The sequence below is a fragment of the Loxodonta africana genome, chromosome 1 (genome assembly GCF_030014295.1).
Source record: "Loxodonta africana isolate mLoxAfr1 chromosome 1, mLoxAfr1.hap2, whole genome shotgun sequence".
NCBI classification, from domain to species: domain Eukaryota; kingdom Metazoa; phylum Chordata; class Mammalia; order Proboscidea; family Elephantidae; genus Loxodonta; species Loxodonta africana.
Genome location: NC_087342.1, coordinates 45368443 through 45389304, shown reverse-complemented (window position 1 = coordinate 45389304; position 20862 = coordinate 45368443). Strand labels below are relative to the sequence as shown.

The following is a 20862-nucleotide window of genomic DNA, read 5'->3' as shown; positions in this document are numbered from 1 at the left end:
AAAGCAGATTTCTCTCTGCACCCAGAATAAATCTCCAATCTTTCAGTTAACAGCCAAGCACTTAACCATTCCCACAACCCCGGGACTCCGGGGACAGAGTACTGATCCAAATATTTTTAATAAATAAATAAAAACCCTAGGATTTAATAAGATCATCACATTTCAGAGCTGAAAGTGGCCTCGGAAGTCATCTAGCACAGGCCCTTCATGTCACAGATGAGGTGATAGAACCCCAGAGTACAGGGATTGCTTACCAAATCTAAAGAAGTGAGAAGGCTAAGACACAACGGAAGATTCTGGAGCAAGGGACACGGTGTTCTTTCTACCCAAGAAGCCAGGTTTCAGCTCACTCAAGAATCTCAGTAATGAAAGCCATTAGATGGCAAGACCATATATGTCCGTAAGTAATTTACTATGAACTGAAATCACCCAAATCCATCTTCTAAAACATAAAGTCTTTATCTACCACGCTGCTTTATAGCAAACAAGTATGTAGTTATTATACTTCAAGGGCCACGCAATCACAGCAAATATATATATATATATATATATATATATATATATATAACTAATGCTCAAAGAAATCACCTATCTTGGATAAACATAAAAATATATATATAATAAATACATTTTTTTATTTATATATATAAATGTATGTATATAATCTGCATTAGGAGGGAATTCTACAGTTCCAGGTGACCACCAAACACATAACTAGGATTCATGTGACTCAGAAACAGAACCAAGACTATCTCCATGTCAAAGTATGTTCTGTGTGCAGGACTGCTTCTCAGAAGTTTGTGCATAGCAGCTTTGTCTGACACTGTTGTAATGTAAGGCGTTTTCAAAGATACCTAAAAACTCTCTGAATTTATTCGCTTATGGTGCTATATTGTCAGAGATGTTCCGAAAAGTGTTTTTGGCTGAGCTTCAACTGAAATAGGTCTTCCCATCAACATTGTTCAGTGGCTTGTCACTGTAGTAGGTATGAATTTTAAATATGCATATGCAACCTTCAAAGTCTGAGCACAAAATCTTATGGTAAGGCTGTTAGCTACCCAGCTCGGCAGCACCCTTGGCGAGACATGAGAAAGCACTGCTTCTTTCCAAAGTCATAAGTTGTTATACCAAGTTCAGAATTGTTCTGGGAGAGGTGCTTTGATGCAGTTGTTCAGGACGGGCTGACTACTCTTTCCTCCCCAGGTTCCAGCATCTGGAAACTTGTAGGTTCTGTTCCCACAGAGTCCCCTACTCTTTTGTAGTTCTGCTCCCCTCCCCCAACCCCCAGCTTAACAAAGAAAGTTTAATCTTCTTGTCCTCGTTTTCAAACCTTTTATCTACCTGTTGGGCCCTGCATGTATTCCCCACTCTCATTTTACTCCACCCAAGACGATTCATTGATCTTCCCATTATCATCTCTTGTAGAGATTAACAGCTGGGACAGCTTTTCCGCATCCATCTGAGAAATGCGTTCCTTTTTTTTCTGCCTCTGTCCAATTTCTCTACAACAAATATTTCATCTGGAGAATACAGGAGATCCAGAAGATAGCTCCACCAATGACAGTGATACTTCTATTGGTAAGAGGCCTTTCATTTCATCCTGTCAACAGCCCTGTGAGGTTTTACTGTGTTTTCTAACCACTTACAGACAAGGAAACTAAGGCTCAAAGAAATCATCTATCTCGGATAAACATACCTCTAGCAAATGGAGCTCCTTGGACCCAGTTCCTTTGACGAAGTCCAGAATTCTTTGAACAACAGAAGCACTTATCAATCAAAACAGATCCAAGACCGTTAAACTCAAATTACAACTCTTCAATCACCTCCCTAATGGAGCAGGTGAAAAGTCGGGTGCAGAACTCAAATTTTCGTAAAAAGACCAGACTTAATGGTCTCGCTGAGACTAGAGGAACCCCAGAAGACATGGCTCCTGGCTGTCTATTGACCCAGAACTAAAACCATTCCCAAAGCCAAATCTTCAAAGAATAGGCTAGACTATAAGACATAAGATGATACTCATTAACAGTGTGCTTCTTAGATCAAGTAGATACAGGAGACTAAGTGGGCAGCTCCTGTCCAGAGGCGAGATGAGAAGGCAGAAAGGGACCGGAGCTGGTTGAATGGACACAGGAAATCTGGGGTGGAAAGGAGGAGTATGCTATCACATTATAGGAATAGCAACTAGGGTCATACAACAATGCGTGTATAAATTTTTGTATGACAAACTAATTGGAGCTGTAAACGTTCACCTAAAGCACAACGAAAAATAAAAAATACCAAAAAAAAAAAAAAAAGCCAGAGGAGAACAAGAGGAGTACAGTGTCACAGAAGCCCAAGTAGGAGCGTCTAGAAGGAAAGTAAGGCCTTCTCTGAACTAGAATTTCACTCTACATACAGTGCTTATATGCTGTATTATACCTATTTATCTATTTGTCTGCCTTATTGTTAGACTATGTGGCCTGCGAGAGTACAGCACACGCCACCTAAGCCCACTTTCTAAAAAAATATTTTATATACCCAGAGGCTAGCACTATACCTGACACTGGGTACGAATCTACAGTCAAACCTGTGAGAGCCAGAACTCAGTGGGACTGCCTTGTTTTTTGGGGTCTCAAAAGTTTTCTGCCTTTGATACCATAGAGTCTTGCCACTTTTTTGTTTCTGTCTATTAGTGGAAAATATTTGATTTTTCCTTCTCTGACAGGTTTCCACCTTAGGCAGGTTCCAGCTTCCATAGGTTTTACTGTACTAAATATCTGGTAAAAGAGGAAGAAGAAGGGAAAGAGGGTAAAAGGAAAAAGGATGGAAAGGTCAAATGCCACAAAGAGGCCAGGTAGGGCTCAGCCAAAGTAAAGAACTATTATTGAACAAGACGACCATCAACAGGGCAATTTCAATGGCTGAGTGAGGACAGATGTCAGATCGTAATGGGTGAAGATATGAATGGAATATGCGTAAATAAAGGAGGATACCAATGAGAGAATTAATAAAGATATGAAAAACTTCTGAGGCAGAAGTAAGAAAGTTGAGGGAGTTTTTGACGTTCGGGCCTGATCTCTCTCTCTAAACCAAACCAAACTCGCTGCCTTTGAGTCGACCCCGACTTTGATCCCTCTAGGAAAGCTTAAAGATTTCTTGAAAAAGCAACAACCTTCTGTACACTCTTCATGGTCCCCAAGTAAATGTGATTTTTTTTCCAAAGGGGGATGCTATAGTTTAGAACCTGAGAAGCTACATATATTAGATAGTAGGGTCAGGTCAGGGGAGTGCTCTATACATGACATTAAGAAGAATCCATTTAAGAGTTCTTTGTAGAAAATAAAACTTAGGAGAAATATCAGAAATTTGAAAAGGAAAACGGAAGCTGATTTAGAGCAAGTGTGAATTCAGAATGCATAGGAGGAACAAGGAAGATCAATGTGGTTTCGGGAACTTCATGAGTCAGCCGAAAAGGAGTATATTAATTGGTGCTCTGTTATTCAGGAACAACCTTACAGTGGAGAGCAGTCACTAGAAGATATTTTCTAGATAAAACCACAGAAAACAGATTGAAAAAAAGCTGTATATACATTCTGGGAGGAGTCCAAAGAAGTCTGCAGCGAAGGGTTATGGCATTCTGGTGCTTGTGAGATATGTATATTGAACTGAACACTCCTTGTCACCAGATGATTTATACTTCCTGGCCTGCCCTTACTTTTAGTCAACTGAGACCAGAGCTCTTTCACTGCAGTGCCTTAGAGCCTCTGGGTAATTATAACTGGATGTTAGGACCACCTTTAGATCAACCAAAACTCTGAAACAAATAGTAAAGCTGGTGGTTGTGTTCCTGATCAAAAAGTTAATATTGTTATCATTAGAAAAATACTCATAATGAAAAGAGTGCTTTACACTTTTTAAAATAATTTCACATGCATTTTATTACTGATTGCCATAATACCACCTCAGGTGCACACAATTACACATTTCAAAACTATTGGTGCACAAAGCAAAATTACAAGAAATACGAAAGGGAGCCCCCCAACTAAAGAATCAATAGTATCAGATAACAACCCAAGACTAGAACATAGGACAGAATAATCAGATATCAACCCAGTTAGGGAAGTCACAAAAATAAGTCAAAGCTAAAACCTGAAAACAGGGAAACACAGGACGTCAATATGTAAAAGATGACAACATTGAAACAAAAAAGAGGGACTACATAGTGTACTCATAGAACTTTCATATGGAGAAGAAGTTAAGGTGATATCAAGAAATAAAAGATTGGCAAAACAGAGGTAAACTTTAAGGTAACCACAAAGGAAACTAACAAATCTACACATCAAAACAAAAAAGAAAAACATAAAGACTCAGCAAATACAAATGAACAACAATGAAAAAGATGAAAAGAAAATATATAAAGAAAAACAACTCACTACAGAAAATTAAGTGGTACCAAGAAAATGTCAACACTACCAAAAAAAAAAATCAAAATGACAGCACTGAACTCATAACTATCAATAATCATACTGAATGTAAATGGACTGAATGTACCAGTAAAGAGACAGAGAATAGCAGAATGGATTTAAAAAACACGATCCTCCTATATACTGCCTACAAGAGACACTCCTTAGACTCAAAGACACAAAGAAACTAAAACTCAAAGGATGGAAAAAAAAAAAAATATACATCATAACATGGAGGAATCTGGAGGGCATTATGCTGAGAAATTAGTCAGTTGCAAAAGGACAAATATTATATGAGACCAATTATAAGAACTCAAGAAAAAGTTTAAACAGAGAAGAAAAAATTCTTTGATGGTTGCAACAGTGGAAAGGGAGGGAGAGGGGTATTCACTAATCATAGCAGACAAGAACAATTTTAGGTGAAAGGAAAGACAACACACAATACAGGGGAGGTCAGCACAACTGGACTAAACCAAAAGCAAAGAAGTTTCCTGAATACACCCAAATGCTTTGAAGGCCAGAGTAACAGGGATGGGGGCCTGGGGACCATGGTTTCAGGGACATCTAAGTCAAATGGCATAACAAAATGTATTAAGAAAACACTCTGCATCCCACTTTGGTGAGTGGCATCTGTGGTCTTAAATTTAGCAAGTGGCCATCTAAGATGCATCAATTGGTCTCAACCCACCTGGAGCAAAGGAGAATGAAGAAACACCAAAGACACAGGTAATTATGAGTCCAAGAGACAGAAAGGGTCACATAAACCAGAGACTCCATCAATCTGAGACCAGCAGAAGTAGATGGTGCCTGGCTACCACCAATCACTGCCCTGACAAGGAACACAACAGAGAATCCCTAGTGGGATGGGAGAACAGTAGGATGCAGACCTCAAATTCTCATAAAAAGACCAGACTTAATTGTCTGACTGAGATGAGGGACCCAGAGGACATGGCCCCCAGACCCTCTGTTAGCCCAAGACTGGAACCACTCCCGAAGCCAACTCTTCAGACAGGGATTGGTCTGGACTATAAGACAGAAAATGATACTGGTGAGGAGAGAGCTTCTTGGCTCAAGTAGACACATGAGACTGTGTGGGCAATTCCTGTCTGGAGGTGAGATAAGAAGGCAGAGGTAATAGGAGCTGGCTGAATGGACATGGGAATACAGGGTGGAGAGGAGTGTGCTGTCACATTAGAGGGAGAACAGCTAGGGTTACATACCAAAGTGTGTATAAGTTTTTATATGAGAGACTGACTTGATTTATAAATTTTAACTTAAACTACCAAAACCAAAAACCAAATCTGCTGCCATCTAGTCGATTCCGACTCATAGTGACCCTATAGGACAGAGTGGAACTGCCCCGTAGAGTTTCCAAGCAGTGCCTGGCAGATCTGAACTGCCAACCTTCAGGTTAGCAGCCATATCACTTAACCACTACACCTCCAGGGTTTCCACTTAAACTAGAATAAACTTTTTAAAAAATTAATTCACACTGGATAGAAGAACGATCTTATTTTTATGCAATTTTTTTTTTAACATGTTGCTGTAAAAAAAAAAAAAAAAAGTTAGCATAGCATGTGTCTTGGTCACCTAGTGCTGCTATAATAGAAATACCACAAGTGGGTGGCTTTAACAAAGAGAAGTTTATTTCTTCACAGTGAAAAAAAAAAGCAAAGCAGGCTAAAAATCCAAATTAGGGTGTCAGCTGCAGGGGAAGGATTTCCCTCTCTGTTGACCTTCTCCTCGGTCTTCCCCCAGACTAGGAGCTTCTCCAAGCAGGGACCCTGGGTCCAAAGGATGCGCTCTGCTCCGGGCATTGCTTTCTTGGTGATATGAGGTCCCACACTCTCTGCTTGCTTCTCTTTTTTATATCTCAAGAGATTACCTCAAGACACACTCCAATCCTGTAGAGGTTGAGTCCTGCCTCACTAACACAACTGCCACCCATCCCCCCTTCATTAACATCATAGAGGCAGGATTTACAACATATAGGAAAATCACACAATACTAGGAATCATGGCCCAGCCATACTGATACACACATTTTTGGGGGGACATAATTCAATCCATGACAGCATGCTTATGAAAATACCCTGCAGGAGGAGGGAGCAGCTGGCAAAGAAACATAGAAGGTGTGTGTTATTTGGGTAAAAATACAGTAAATATAACAATAATATAAGAATAGAAACTATAAATCTCTTAGCAGAAAACACAGGAGTAAACTTCACACCCCTGGGTTTGGCAAAGATTCTTAGGTATGACATCAAAAGCACATGCAACAAAAGAAAAAACAGATAAATTGGACTTTATCAAAATAAAAACTTTTGTGTTTCAAAGGACACCATTACAAAAGTGAAAAGACAATTCACAGAAAGGGAGAAGATATTTGCAGATCTGATAAGAGAACTAACTGTATCTGGAACATACAAAGAAGTCTCACGGCTCAATAGTAAAAACACAAACAGCTCAATTAAAAAATGGGAAAGGATCTGAATAGCCATTTCTTCAAACAAAACATGTAAATGGTCAATAAACATGAAAAGATCCTCAACATTATTAATTATCAGGGAAACGCAAATCAAAACCACAATGAGCTACTACTTCACAACTACTAGTATGGCTAGAATCAAAAAGTCTGATAACAACAAGTGTTGGCAAGGATGTGGAGAAATTGGGACCCTCATACACTGCTGGTGAGAATATAAAATGGACCAGCCACTTTGGAAAACAGTCTGACAGTTCCTCAAACAGAGTTACCATATGAATGAGCAATTCCACTTCTAGGTATATACCCAAGAGAAGTGAAAACACATGCCCACACAGAAACTTATACACAAAAATTTACAGCAGCATTATTAACAGCCAAAAGGTAGAAACAACCCAAATGTTAATCAGTGGACAAACAAAATGTGGTATATCCACACAATGGAGTATCATTTGGCCATAAAAAGAAATGAAGTATCGATATATAATACAATTTGTATGAACATTGAAAATATTATGCTAAGGGAAAGAAGTCTGTCATAAAAGACCACATACTATATGATTCCACTCACATGAAAGTCCAGAACAGGGAAACCTACAGAAACAGCAGACTAGTGGTTGCTTGGGGGGGGTGAGGGGGGTGTTGGGACTAAAGAGGTTTCTTTTTGAGGTGATGAAAACATTCTAAAACTAACTGTGAAGATACGCTTGTGAATATACTAAAAACCACTGAATTGAACAATTTAAATGGTGGACTTGTATGACAAGTGAATTATATCTCGGTAACGCTATTTGAAAAAAAAGAACCTGATGTTCTGGTTTCCAGTTAAATGTTCTTTGCACTCCAAGTTAAGTGACTACCACCCAATCCTCTGGGCTCCACTACTTCCTAAGAGTATGCCCTCAGTTTTGTCACCTTCAAACTAGTCACAGGACCCCGCTTGGTCACTGTGAGGACTGAATGAGTTAATACATGTCAACTCTTAGAACAGTGCCTGGCACATAAAAAGCATTCAATAAATGATAGTTTATACAATTGCTTCTACTTATCTTAAGTGGATAAATATATTGGATGTTGTTATGGACTGAATTTTGTCCCCAGAAATTGGTATTGAACTCCTGGTCCCTATACCTGTAGATGCAATCCTATTTGGAAATAGGGTTTTCTTTGTTATGTTAATTAGGTCATACCCAAACAGGGTGAGCCGTAAACCTAATCAATTCTGAGTAATAAAGAGAACAGAATAGAGGCACAGGGAAGATGCCAAGTGAAGGCAAACACCCATGGCAGACACGTGTACAGGCCCAGGAACACCAAAGATTGCTGCAGCTGCTAGAAGCCAAAACGGACAAGGAAGGACCTCTCCAGAAAGTCACACCCTGAATTCAGACTTCTAGCCGCTTGAACCACGAGGAAATAAATTTCTGTTCTGCAAAGCCACCAACTTGTATCACTTTTGTTACAGCAGCACTAGGTAACTAAGACAGATGTGTAGTCCCTGGATGAACTCATATAATAAAGGCTATACCAGCAAGGTGAGTAAAAAGACAAGCCCAGATATCTGCCCATCGTGAAGAAGATGCTCCCTGATCAGGTATCTCCCCCGCTAAGCGCTCTAACTATGTACGTAATTGCCTGACATTTGTTATCATTTTTAGCCCCATGACTGAGCCTCATTCTCCGCCCTTTTCACCATGACCCCCCAACCACTGCGCAGGGCCGGTGTGGTGCAGTGGAACGGTCACAGCACTGGAGTCCAACGGACCTAACTTCAAATCCACTTCACCTACTGTAAGCTCTCTGACTGTGGAAATTTCTTACCCTTCCTGAACCTTAATTTTCCTTATTTTTCCCAAAATGAAAATAACACATATCCTGTACTGAAAATAGGAGGACTAAATAGCAGTGAAGGTAAAGGACCTAACACAGCCCCTGGAAGGAACATAACAGGAACTCAGCATATAACACCTATTATTATTATTTCTGTCATTACTACTATGATTCAGCCACCTGAAACTTCCAGTGGCTGCCTTCCCATCCAGTTCCCAGAGAAAATGTGAACACAGTGGTCAAATCCCTTTCCCTACAAAGGCTGTTTCAAGAATCAACATTTTAAAAGGCATCTGGGGCATCTTTGCTATGAGGTCATGAATTACACTTGTATTCTACAGGTTGTTTAAAAGGCCACACTGAAAGCACCGTAAACCTTCACCACGTAAATCTGGCACAGTGACCAGAACTAGTTAAATCAGTTGCCCTTGAGCTAATTCTGACTTACAAGGACCCGTGTGTGTCAGAGTAGGACTGTAATCCATTACGTTTTCAATAGCTGATTTTTCGGGAGCAGACTGCCAAGTCTTTATTTCGAGGCACCTCTGGGTGGACTCCAACCTTTCCGTTAGCAACTGAACGCGTTATCCATTTGCATCACCCAGGACCCCAGAACTAGTAAAGCACCAATAAATGTGTGTTGTTCAAATGAAAGCAGTCTTTCCTTTCAACCTCTCTCATTCTTGAGTGTAAAGAGAAACTAGCACGTGAACTCTACTGGACTGATAATTCCTCTGAAGCACAATTAGCTTGCAGGAAACAACATGGTAAGCAAACTCAACCCACACATGGTCACAGCCACACGAAAATGATCAAGCACTTCCCTTAACCCCCAGGTGCACCACTGAAACAGTTTCTACTGAGAAAGATGAAGCTTGGCTTAGTCAACACAGTCTCCATGTTTTACTCCACACTAAGCAGTGGTAGGAAAATGGCCAACTTCCATTAACTTTTACTCATAAAAGAGGAAGGCAGGAGTATGTTTATGTCCCTGTTAAATACAAAGAAAATATCTATAAGCAGGCAGTTTTTCTGTGCTACTGGTAGGAATGCTAAAATTATAACCTTTCTAGAAAGCAATTCAACACTACAAGAGACTTAAAACTGTTCATAACCTTTGACATGGCAATTATCTTTTTAGGGATTTACCACAAGAAAATAATGCAAAAGGAAGATAAAAGTTATACACCAGAAAGTATCATTACAACATTATTTATAAGAAAAACATTTATGAACATAAACATCCCCCAAAAAGGGAATGATTAAGCAAGTTATAGTACAACCATGTGATAAAATATTACAAAGACAATAAATATAACAGTTAAAAAGAGTCTAACTATAAAACCATATAGAGTAACAAATGTTGTTATTAGATACCTTCGAGTCGTTTCAATTCATAGCAATCCTGTGTACAACAGAATGAAATGTTGCCCAGTCCTGCACCATCCTTACAAACCTTGCTATGTTTGAGCCCACTGTTGCAGCCACTGTGTCAATCCATCTTACTGACAGTCTTTCTCTTTTTCTCTGACTCTCTACTTTACCAAGAATGACGTCCTTCTCCAGGGATTGGTCCCTCCTGACAACATGCCCAAAGTATGTGAAACAAAGTCTCACCATCCTCACTTCTAAGGAGCATTCTGGTTGTACTTCTTCCAAGACAGATCTGTTCATTCTTTTGGCAGGCCATGGTATATTCAATATTATTCACCAACACCATAGTTCAAAGGCATCAATTCTTCTTTGGTCTTCCTTATTCACACGCACGTAAGGCGACTGAAAACACCATGCTTTGTGTCAAGGTGCACCTTAGTCTTCAAGGTGATGTCTTTGCTTTTTAACACTTTAAACAGGTCTTTTGCATAAGATTTGCCCAATGCAATGCATCATCTGATTTCTTGACTGCTGCTTCCATGGGTGTTGATTGTGGATCCAAATAAAATGAATTCCTTGACAATTTCTGTCTTTTCTCCATTATCATGATGGTGCTTATTGGTCCAGTTGTGAGGATTTTTGTTTTCTTTATGTGGAGGTGTAATCCATACTGAAGGCTGTGGTCTTTGATCTTCACCAGTAAGTGGTTCAAGTCCTCTTCACTTTTCAGCAAGCACTGAGTTTTGGTTTATTTTGTTTTTTAACAAAAACTTGTTCTTCAGAGACCATAAAATCCTTGCTCACAAGGCTCTATTGCACATGTCACATTGTTGAGAAATCAAATGCCAAAAGTATTACTTTCCACAAGAAGTTGAAAAGGCGGCTGTGTGGAACAGCTGTCTAGGAAAAACAAAATTTTTCCTCCAGGCCAGCTTATCTTTAGTGAGCTCGTGTTCAGATACAAAGCAGTACTGGCCTGGTCAGAAACTATTTCTCTGGTTACTCCTGCCCTCTTATAGGAATCAGAATGTATTAAGTAAATTGCACAAACTTTCCAAATATCATGAAGGAGTTTCCCCACACCCCCCTATCTCTGCCAGCTTTATATTGAATGTATGCCTGCATCCTGGCACACCCAGGAACAGTCACCATATGGTTAGCAACCTTAAAACCAGGTGTCACTTTCTCATCAGTCACCATTAATCTTTTTCTAGAAACCTAGTACAACATTATCTTATCAACACTGTAAATTTATTCAGGACTAAGATTTTCAATGAATATCTTGGCTAATTCATCAATGTGATTTTCAGCTAGCTTCTGTTGAGCAAGCGCTTTGTCACCACTGGTTTTCAGTTATTTTACACCATGAAGCTTCTTAAATTTCTGTAGCCAATCTCTGCACCTTCACACACACCTTGGACGACGTTCAGTTGGAACCAATAAAACCAACTGGTTCAATTATGGTATATTCTAAGTTACTTCATCATTATCAATAAGCCAGCACGCTTGCAATTCTTTACTGCCACCCCACTCTAGCAGTACATGGGAAGACCTCCATTTTTCCCACTGGTTCTTGGTCATCACTGTCACAGCAAAACTTCCACAACTTCTCTGTTGCCTGAGGCTATACATGGTGGGGTTCCCACATGCACTCCTTACAAAGACATCTCACAGACACACCACAATCAGGTTTCTAATAACTCTATTTTCTGTGCTACTGATAACAATAGACACTTCCAGTTCTTCTTTTCACTGCTGCCCAGAGAGCTGCCTCTAACTCTTTTTTACATTTCCACAGTGTAAGTAAATCAAAAGTCACCAAAAAAGGCAACAACACTTCAGGAAACAGTGGTGATCAGTGTGACCAAACGCAGCAAGGAAATACTTGACACATCACATCACGGCAGTTCAGATTTTGCCGCCAAATGAATTTTAACAACAAATTAATGGGGAAAAAATTTTGTTTTCAGAGCTTCTTCAGATTTTAGAATTGCAAATAAGAGATGTTGGGCCTGTAAACCTAGATTTCCCTTGGTGCCAAATCCACCATTTTACCTCAGCTGGCCACCGGTCTGTTCCCTCCTCTTTGCTCCTCTGCCTTCAAATCCATCCCATGCTGTACCTGTGTCAGTCCCATGTCAGTCCCATGCTGGACAGGCCCTAGCAGCCCCCAGTATTAAATCTAGATTCCGTTAGAGCCCTACCACACCGCCATTCCAGCCTCCTCTTAGGCTGCCTACGACGCACACCACATTTCACTTCCCAGGTGCCCAAGCATTAGGAATGATGCCAGGATTTTGGGTCCTTCAATAAATATTATTTTTTTTAATGCTGATATGTCAAACGTAGGTATGTTAACAGTGCTATTAGAATTGTAATTAAGTGGCAAAACAGTAACTGAGCTCAATAAAGTGGTTTCACCTCACATATTTGACACATGACATCAATCTGAAAGGAAACGTACCTTAATATGTTGGAAAAATAAAACATCAGAGGATGTTAGTAGAAGGAACAGGTACTAACTGAATGCTCTGCATTCAGGAGAATCCACACCAGTATTCAAGATGTTTTAGTGAAACTGACAAGGCCAGAGCATGCTTGCACCTGAGCCACAACAGTCAGAGATGCCAACATTCAGCTAAAACTCAAACAGGCCAGTCTTAGAGATTAAGCTGCACAAGCCCTTTTCCTGGTCCTAGTGACCCTGGAAAGGACATCCTCCTCCTGAGGGTGACAATTATAATGAAAAACCACATGTTTTTCATTATAAAGGAAGCCAGCAATCACAGCCAAGGCTACATATTATCTAGATAGGTCTACCTTGAAGCACTTACTGATAAGGATCAAAGACTACAGCCTGCAGTATGGATTACACCTCAACATAAAGCAAACAAAAATCCTCACAACTGGACCAATAAGCAACATCGTGATAAATGAAGAAATGATTGTAGTTGTCAAAGATTTCATTTTACTTTGATTTACAATCAACACCCACGGAAGCAACAGTCAAGAAATCAAATGACGTACTGCACTGGGCAAACCTACTGCAAAAAACCTCTTTACAGTGTTAAAAAGCGAAGATGTCACTTCAAGGACTAAGGTGTGCCTGACCCAAGCCACGGTGCTTTCCATTACCTCATATCCATGTGAAAGTGGGACAACGAATAACGAATAGTGAAGAGTTGATACCTTTGAATCACAGTGTTGGTAAAGAATACTGAATATATCATGGACTGCCAGAAGAATGGACGAATCTGTTTTGGAAGAAGTACATAGAGCTAGAATGCTCATCAGAAACAAGGACGGCAAGATTTCATCTCACATACTTTGGACATGTTATCAGGAGGGACCAGCCCCTGGAGAAGGATTTCATCCTTCGTAAAGTACAGGGTCAGTGAAAGACAGGAAGGCCCTCGATGAGATGGACTGAAGCATAACAATTGTGAGGATGGCACAGGACTAGACAGTTTTTCAAAACTAATAACGATCATGAGGACAGCGCAGGACTGGACAGTGTTTCAAAACTAACAACAACTGTGAGGATGGCACAGAACTGGAGAGTTTTTCAAAAATAAGTGAGCCAGGCACATGAAGTTCCTATTCAAAGAAACTGCTTGTTCAATAAGCGAATGAATGAACAAGTAAATGAATGGCTCTCACACCACACTGCTCATACAATTCTTTTCCACTGAGGTCAAGAAGATGAAACAAATTGCACAGTACAACCATTCAAACAGCATAGAGTCAAACGGACAGTGTCTTCTGAAATAATTAACCTGCATTACCATGAAGTTTCTGGGAGAACTTTTCAACACGTAGCTGCTGAGTGCTTTCTGCCCCATGTCCTTGAGTTTTGACCAGCTAGACTCAAATATTCTTTTCACAGAACCTGGTGAGCCTGCTTCCTAGAAATAACTATAGGCTCTGAGAAATAACGACCTGACGTTCAACCCTGGGCACTTTAACAGCCTCCGCCAGCTCACAGGAATGAACTCCTTGCCCTGATGACTCATCACTCTGTGTTTTCTTGATTAACTCTGGACCATACAAGTGGCAAAAGGGAATCCCCAAGGCAGGAATCTGCAGTTGCACCACACAAGAGGGTCTACAGCACAGAAACACCAACAGCTCCTTACCATTCTTAAACGCCCTGGACAAACATAAGTCATTTCTAGCTCATAGGACTATGTATTATCCATCATTGGTCTCAACACGGTATTCCAGGCATGATCTATAGCCACCACCAAAAACTGGCAGTATAATCTGCTGCCTGGGGCACACAGCTTCCATGGCAAAGGCACAGGCTGCAATAGTAATGAGCACGCCATTTGTCAAGACAATTTTGCAGGAACTTGGCGGCTGCAGAAAGAGGGCAAGCCCTGAGAGAGTGCCAGGTACACTGATCAGAGAGCTGAGATTGCTCAGCTCTCCGATCGCTCAGCGTTTCAGGATTATTTTGTCACAGTCACCTTTTGTACGGATAAAGTCTTTTCTTTAAAATAAGTCTGATGGGGGGGTGAAAAGCAATTCTAAACACAATCACTACCTGAATACACAACGCCATCCTCCCACTCAGAAGACATGTCCTTTCATTACAGTAACTCAGCTGGGAAATGACTACCAATTTTTTTTCTCTTTTTGCTAATAAAATGATCTATTTTCAAGAATGAGAGATTTAAAGATGTTCTATCATAGTAGAAGCTTCTTAATTATACAATAGTACAGTACCCAAAGAAAAGTACCTTGTGATGGTCATGAAATGAACAAATAGTTTTTAAAGGTTTTTCTCTCAAATCATGGCTCTTAGCTCCAAGAGAAATCAGTTTACCTGTCATAAGTCAAAAGGTTAAAATCTGTAATTAGATGAATGCATGAGGGAATGGCTACAGACCAAAGGCCCTCCAAGATTAGTTTGAACATTCATTAATAAGTGTCTAAATATATCACTGTATTTCTGAATTGCAAGTATACTCCCAACAGGCTTCTACTATTTTTCATGTAAGAGAAGTATCATTAGTTAAAATTAAGTTCATGTTACAAAGTCATATAAGTATGAATGAATACTTTTTAAATATGCCAGGGAAAACATTCCTTTCAATGCATGTAAAAAACAAAACCAAGAAAACACACACACACACAAAATAAAACACAAATACCAAAATCATCCTCCATGATCTTTACCATCTCAGCAAAGTCAAGTGGATAACATCAATGCTGTTGTCAGTTGCCAAAGAGTCAGCTCAGACTCATGCCAACTTTACACAGAACTAACGAAATACTGCCCCGTCCTGTGCCATCTTCATGAGCGTTGGTATGTCTGAGTCCACTCTTTCGGCTACTGTGTCCATGCATCTCCCTTGAGGGTTTCCCTCGTTTTGTTGATCCTGTACCTTACCGAACATGATGTCTTTTCTAGTGATTGGTCTTTCCCAATGACATCCGAAGTAAGCAAGTCAAAGTCTCACCATTCTTTCTTCTAAGAAACATTCTGGTTGTATTCCTTCAAAGACTGACTTGTGCATTCCTTTGGCAGTCCACGATATATTCAATATTCTCCACCGACACCACAGTTCAAACATATCAATATCATCATAAAAAACTGGTAATTAATCCCAACTTAGATCAATCTACTATTTGTCATTTATTTTTGTTTTAAGAAGGTATTTAGTGAACTGTAGTTCTACATATTACATGTTTGGGAATGACAGCATAATTAATTATCCATTAAATTCAGTATTTATAATAATCTGACTAATGTATATATACATCAAAAAACCCAAAAAACCAAACCCACTGCCATCGAGTCGATTCCGACTCACAGCAACCCTAGAGGACAGAGTAGAGCTGCCCCATAGAGTTTCCAAGGAGCGCCTGGCGGATTTGAACTGCCGACCTCTTGGTTAGCAGCACTTAACCACCACGCCACCAGGGTTTCCATATATACATCAGCTAATGAAAAAGAATGAAATAAGCAACTATATAAAATTTTTACCTGGAAATAATTTAGCATGGAGAATGGCCGTAAGACGTAAAATTAAAATTTCTTTTAAATCACCTCACTAAACCGCATATTAGCAACTAAGCAATTAGAAATACCACCGTAACCCAGAGAAAATAGTCTCCAGGTTAAAAATTGTTTCATCCCAAATATTGTAAATAAACTAATTTTATCTGAGATTCTCCAAATAAAGTCTCTGCACATAAAATTCTGGAGGTTTAGTAAGGAAAGAGTAAATTATACTACACAAAGACTTTGCCTGGCTTTAGGTCCAGAGTTATTAAAAAGACACTAACATCCTGAACTGTTTCTCCACCAACAGACAGTGATTCAACATGGTCTTCTCCATGAAATCTTTTGTTTTCTTTCTTCCTTTCTCTTTCTCACTTTATTTTCCTCCCCTTCCTTCCCTTCCTTCTCTTCATCCTTCCCTTCCTTCCATTTAATCCTCACACAACACAGTACGGCTGACATTTTAAACACAGCTTGCCCTCTCCTGATAAATACCAGACTACCTTGCTTTATTCAAACCAAAACACAACTTCCCATTGACACACTTAATAATTCCAGAGATGTTTTATCTCTATGAAACCATGTCTTATCCCCCACACCTCTCCGCAGTAGAACTAACCCCTCTCTTCTTTCTTCCCAATTGTTTCCTATACACATTTCATACATGGCATCTTAAACTCTCATTGAACTCAGCAGTCAGGATGGCAGTCTGCCTGTTAGATCCTAAGTTACTTGAGGACAGGGACAATATCCTTGTCCTTACAGTCTGGCATACATTGAACAAATAAAGATTAAGTTTTTCAAGTCAAAAGGAGTAAACACAAGCTGAACATCAATTTAATGTATTTCCAATCATTGTTTCACTGAGAGAGGACACCATTCATTAACTCACAGTGACATCTCCACTGCTCTGTCCTCCACCCTCAGCAGATGTAACAATAAAATAGCTGAAAAAACAAAGCATAGCGCTGAAGTGCACTCCGCAAGCAATTCACAAGGATGGAAATCAAATAACACTTCTCAATTCCTAATTCAGAGAAGGCTGTTTTGTGCGTGCTAAACCATATCCTGAACGTGATTGCAAAAGAGTGAAATTTAGTATTTTTTTTTACGAGGGTTCCTCCTTTAGTCCTCATCATAAATATCACACTGTTATATTTAAAAAAAAAAAAAGTCCTGCATTTCTCTGTATGCCTTGAGTTCTGTTCCAAGGATTAGCTAGTATCCGAAATTATAAAATACTCGGAAATGATAACAATGCAAATAAGATCTCTATAGCAAAAAAAACTGATCACGGAAGATGCCTCCAAGGAAGGGAACTAGTTGGGGGACAGACAGAAATGGAAAGGAAATTTACTTTTTAATATAACCTTTTAAGCTTCTGAATTTTGCACTGCGTGTGTGCTACTTATTCAAAGCATTATTTTTTTAAAGCACTTACAAAATAGTAAGAGATTCTGCTAAAGCTGGGCTCAGACAAAACAGCCTTAAACACATTAATAATCTAAAGGAAAATTAAGTCTTAGGTTCACAGAGTTAGTAAAAAGACAAAATAAAAAGAAAAAAAAACAATGAAAGTAGAAACAAATTAGCAGCTGAAAATCACAAATACTGGAGTTTCTCTTATTGAGAAGGAAAGAGCAGACTTTGCTAACCGGCAACAACACAAGGAATTATTTAAAGGCAAAGAACTTCATCACGGAGAGTCCTCAAGGTCTAACAAAGGAGGCGAGTCACAGCCAGGAGACTACAAATTGAAAATCCTTTAAAAACAATTATGTAGTAAAGAATGAGCTTTACACAGAAGTTATTTTTCTTCCAGGAACTTTAAGCTTACTATTTCAGTGGTTAAGTTGTTCAGCTACTAACCAAAAGGTCAGCAATTCAAATCTATCAGCAGCTCCTTGGAAACTCTATGAGGCACTTCCACTCTGTCCTATAGGGTCAGTATCAGTCAGAATCGACTTGACAGCAACAAGTTTGGTTTTGTTTGTTTTATACAATACTTAAAATAACTCTGTATAGGACAGTGGTTCTCAAAGTATGGTCCCTGGACCAGCAACATAACACTGGCATCACCTAAGAAACCTTTAGCTACAGAATCTCAGGTCCCTCAAGCAGAAACTCACCCTTAGGTGATTCTGATGAGAGCTAAATTTGAGAACCGCTGGTAGGGAAATTCTTCGAGATATGGCTACACTATTATGCAAAGGGTATAAACATATTTTAAACTTTTCTCAGTGATGACAGCCATCCTTTAGGAAAAGCTCCTGTAACTGTACAATCATAACAGTTTTGAGTTTTTGTGTCTCCTTCTTTGATTTCAGTGGGTGGCAGATTCTCTACTACGATTATAACAGTTGTACTGAGAGTTCTGCTGTCATCTCTGAACTTGAGACTCACTCGGTTGTAAGCTTATAGAATTAAACGCTAACTGCCTCTCACTAAAGCTACAGTGCAGACTATAAAGAAGGATACACCTGGTTTTGGTGCAGGAGCATCATGAAGGCCATCTGTAACTTTGGAGGCTTTGAAATCTCAGTCCTGGGCTATATTCCAGAAGGATGACTGTCTTAGGCTGGGTTCTCTAGAGATGCAAAACCAGGGAAGCATATATATATATGAGCCATTTCCTTGAAATAAATCTCTCTTTATATATATATAAAGAGAGATTTATTTCAAGGAAATGGCTCATATGGTTGTAGAGGCTGTGGGCATCAGGCTGGAGGCTTCTCCTGACTTGCAGGGGCTGAGAACTCAAGACTGGCATGTTAGACAGCAGGCCGCTGGCTCACAGGCTGTGTAGGCTGACAAACCCAAGATTAGCAGACAATACGGCAGACTGCCGGCTCAAGTTCCAAGAACCAGAGGTCAGGTGATGACAAGCTTGACACAGGATCCAGAGCAAGTAAGTGAGCTTTGTCAGAATGTCCATATATACGCTGGATACAAGCCAAATCCCCGAGGAAACTCCCCTTACAACTGATTGATCACATCATGGTAGATGATTATATCATTACACAGCTGCCAAACTACATCATTACTAACTGCCAAACTACTAAGTATTATGGCCCAGCCAAGCTGACATACAACCTCACCCATCACAATGACCACAGGTAGAAAATTAATCTACAGATAAGATGGAGATGTGAACATGTTAACACTTGGAATTTTTTTTATTACGTAGATGAGAATACATGTCTGTGACCACCGTTATGGGAATATACTTTAAAAAAAAAAAAAAAACTTATCAAGCTATAAAGAAGAAGAGCTCAGAAGCCAGTTTCCCCTTCCACTTCCTGCTTCCTTCCTTCACAACCCTTCAAACACATTAGAAAGGACAATGTTCTCTAAGGCCAGTCAAGCAATACCCTTAAGTATTAACATTTCAAAAGAAATCTAGAATTTTAAGTTCAGAAAAAACTTAGAGATGAGCCAGGAGTTGCTGGTGGTTCAAACAGTTAACACACTCAGCTGCTAACTGAAAGATTGTGGTTGTAGTTCACCCAGAGGTGCCTCAGAAGGAAGGCCTGGCAATCCGCTTACAAAAAATCAGTGATTAAAAACCCTATGGAGCACAGTTCTGTTCTGACACTGAGGCATCAACTCCATGGCAGATGGTTAAACCAACCATGTGACCTAACAGGTGAGTAAACTGAGGCCCAGCACTGCCTTCTCTCTCTGCACTGACTTGGCAAACTAGAGTTAACCAAGGAGCGGGCCTAGACCATTTATTCTTGTGAGCTCATAATCTAGTGCCCTTTCCACAACCCCACTTGTATCTTCCCCTCACTCAAAGAAAGCACAAGTACTTGAGCAGAGTGGGCATTACACACTTCAATTATTTTAGATCTTAGATTTCAAAAATCAACATTCTCCTTCTGAAAGGAAAGCTTTTTGCTTTTAAAGCGCCCCCTAGAAGTTACCTTCAAGATTATCATTACATTCAAGTGACCTACCATAGAAATGAAAAGAAATAAAAGCTGATTTCCAATTTTTATTGCCAGAGATTTAGTCTGTTAAGAGATGCTGTCCTTGTCTTATTACAGAGATTGTGAAAGTACCCAGCTGCTAACTGACTGAATACTGCAGAACAAGAAACAGTGATTATTATTGTGAAATAAAGTATGGTACAGTCATGTGACAGAAGACAGCAATTCAAATTTTTTTTTTTTATATTGAGGAATGGTCATGATATAAAGCAGCTAAAACCATACATGGAATGTGATATCACCTTTATTTTCTAAGTCTTTAAGTATGTTTTATGCTACAAAAAATACTAGAAGAGCATATAAAAAAATTAACAGTGATTTTTTGGGTTGTGGCATTTCATCTGCTTTCCCCCACATTGACCATTTATGCTTTTATGTCCTGAGCATGTAACACTTTTATAATAGGGAGAAAAGAATAAATGTAGTTTGTTTGGGGGGTGGTAATCTCTCTCAGTACTCTCTCCAAGTACTTCTATAAACCTCCCATAAGTTTTTACAATATATCAAAAACATGTTTCTGGTAGACTATTAAATAAAAAAAAAAAAATACTACCTATTAAATAGTAATTATGAAAAGCTTTTCTCCAGAAAGTCATAAAATTAGTTACATATCTCCATATGCAGCTCTTTTCATTCAGGCAACCAATCAATCATTAATCAAATTTGTATCAGGTGCCTCATCTATACCATAAAGTTAGAGACTTGGAATACAAAGTTGAATAGGTGACAG

The 20862-nt window shown here is 39.4% G+C and overlaps 1 protein-coding gene across 19 annotated transcripts in view; it reads right to left on the bottom strand.

The window, feature by feature from the left end:
• Positions 1 to 20862, bottom strand: part of FARS2 (phenylalanyl-tRNA synthetase 2, mitochondrial) — a 643593-nt gene that overhangs the window by 496108 nt on the left and 126623 nt on the right. The gene's annotated exons all lie outside the window — the stretch shown is intronic.